We start from the raw sequence: 3,110 nt of genomic DNA on the forward strand, positions 1-3,110 counted from the left end.
CGTAACACTTATGCTATCTTGAGAGAAGCCACTAGTGAAACCTATGGCCCCCGGGTCTATCTTTTATCATATAAGTTTACTATCTATTTTTATTTGCATCTTTACTTTTCCAATCTATATCATAAAAATACAAAAAATATTTATCTTATCATATTATCTCTATCAGATCTCACTTTTGCAAGTGGCCGTGAAGGGATTGACAACCCCTTTATTGCGTTGGTTGCGATGTTCTTGTTTGTTTGTGTAGGTGCGTGGGACTTTTGAGGAGCCTCCTACTAGATTAATACCTTGGTTCTCAAAAACTGAGGAAAATACTTACGCTAATTTGCTGCATCACCCTTTCCTCTTCAAGGAAAACCAACGCAAGCTCAAGACGTAGCAAGAAGGATTTCTGGCGCCGTTGCCGGGGAGGTCTTCGCTCAAGTCTAGACATACCAAGTACCCATCACAAACTCATCTCCCTCGCATTACATTATTTGCCATTTTCCTCTCCCCCACTTCACCCTTGCCATTTTATTTGCCCTCTCTTTCCCAATCTCCTCTCTCTTTCGCTTGCCTTTTTGTTTGCTTGTGTGTTGGATTCCTTGTCGCGATGGCGCAAGATAATACCAAATTGCGTGACTTTTCCAATTCCTATAATAATGATTTCCTTAGTACTCCGATTGCTCCTCTTAATGATGTTGAGTCTTGTGAAATCAATGCTGCTTTGTTGAATCTTGTTATGAAAGATCAATTCTCCGGCCTTCCTAGTGAAGATGCCGCTACCCATCTAAACAACTTTGTTGATTTGTGTGAGATGCAAAAGAAAAAAGGTGGATGATATTGTTAAATTGAAGTTATTTCCATTTTCACTTAGAGATCATGCTAAAATTTGGTTTTGTCTTTGCCTAAGAACAGTATTGATTCATGGAATAAGTGCAAAGATGCTTTTATCTCTAAGTATTTTCCTCCCACTAAGATCATCTCTCTTAGGAACGATATTATGAATTTTAAACAACTTGATCATGAGCATGTTGCCCAATCTTGGGAAAGAATGAAATTGATGATTCGCAATAGCCCTACTCATGGTTTGAATTTATGGATGATCATACAAAACTTTTATGCCGGATTGAATTTTGCTTCTAGAAATCTTTTAGATTCAGCTGCGGAAGGCACTTTTATGGAAATCACCTTAGGAGAAGCTACTAAACTCCTTGATAACATTATGGCTAATTATTCTCAATGGTACACCGAAAGATCTACTAGTAAAAAAGTGCATGCTATAGAAGAAATTAATGTTTTGCGTTTAAACATGGATGAACTTATGAAATTGTTTGCTACTAAGATTGCTCCTATTGATCCTAATGATATGCCTTTGCCTACTTTGATTGAGAATAATAATGAATCTATGGATGTGAATTGTGTTGGTAGGAATAATTTTGGTAACAATGCTTATAGAGGAAACTTTAATCCTAGACCTTTCCCTAGTAATTCCTCTAATAATTATGGAAATTCCTACAACAACTCTTATGGAAATTTTAATAAGATGCCCTATGATTTTGAGAATAGTGTTAAAGAATTTATGATCTCTCAAAAGAATTTCAATGCCTTGCTTGAAGAAAAATTGCTTAAAGTTGATGATTTGGCTAGGAACATTGATAGACTTTCGCTTGATATTGATTCTTTGAAACTTAGATCTACTCCTCCTAAGCATGATATCAATGAGTCTCTCAAAGCTATGAGAATTTCCATTGATGAGTGCAATGAAAGAACCGCTAGGTTGCTTGCTAAGAAAGATTGCTTTGAAAAAGCGTGTTCTTCTAGTTCCTATGAAAATAATGATGAAGATCTAAAAGTTATTGATGTGTCCCCTATTAAATCTTTGTTTTGCAATATGAATCTTGATAGTGATGGGATTGAAGATGAGTCAACTTTAGTTAAAAGGCGTCCCAACGATTCGGAGTTTTTAGATCTTGATGCTAAATTTGGTAAAAGTGGGATTGGAGAGGTCAAGACTTTAAGTAGCATTGAACCCACTATCTTAGATTTCAACGAATTTAATTGTGATAATTGTTCTTTAATAGATTGTATTTCCTTGTTGCAATCTGTGTTGAATTCTCCTCATGCTTATAGTCAAAATAAAGCTTTTACCAAACATATTGTTGATGCCTTGATGCAATCTTATGATGAAAAACTTAATTTGGAAGTTTCTATACCTAAAAAACTTTATGATGAGTGGGAACCTACTATAAAGATTAGAATTAAAGATCATGAGTGCTATGCTTTGTGTGATTTGCGTGCTAGTATTTCCACGATTCCAAAAACTTTATGTGATATTCTAGGTTTCCATGATCTTGATGGTTGCTCTTTAAATTTGCACCTTGCGAATTCCACCATTAAGAAGCCTATGGGAAGAATCAATGATGTTCTTATTGTTGCAAATAGGAACTATGTGCCCGTAGATTTTATCGTTCTTGACATAGATTGCAATCTTTCTTGTTCTATTATTCTTGGTAGACCTTTCCTTAGAACGATTGGTGCAATTATTGATATGAAGGAAGGGAATATTAGATTACAATTTCCATTAAGGAAAGGCATGGAACACTTCCCAAGAAAGAAAGTTAAATTACCTTATGAATCTATCATGTGAGCTACTTATGAATTGAGTGCCAAAGATGGCACTACTTAGATCTATCCTTGCTGTTATGCCTAGCTAGGGGCATTAAACGATAGCGCTAGTTGGGAGGCAACCCAATTTTATTTTTGTTCTTTGTTTTTTGCTTCTGTTTACTAATAAATATTTCATCTAGCTTATTTTTATATGTGTTTTCATGCTTTAATTAGTGTTTGTGCCAAGTAGAACCTATAGGATAACCTATTGTGATAGTTGATTTGATTCTGCTGAAAAACAGAAACTTTAAGAGCACAAAAATAATTTTAGTAATTCAAAGAAACGTGATTTTGCATCGATTCTTTTTTATGTAGATAAAAAGACAAATTTCCCAGGACTTCCTATTTTGGTAGGATTTTTAGAGTTCCATAAGTATTTGAGAGTTACAAATTTCTACAGACTGTTCTGTTTTTGACAGATTCTGTTTTTCGTGTGTTGTTTGCTTATTTTAATGCACCTA

The sequence above is a fragment of the Triticum dicoccoides genome, chromosome 7B (genome assembly GCF_002162155.2).
Source record: "Triticum dicoccoides isolate Atlit2015 ecotype Zavitan chromosome 7B, WEW_v2.0, whole genome shotgun sequence".
NCBI classification, from domain to species: domain Eukaryota; kingdom Viridiplantae; phylum Streptophyta; class Magnoliopsida; order Poales; family Poaceae; genus Triticum; species Triticum dicoccoides.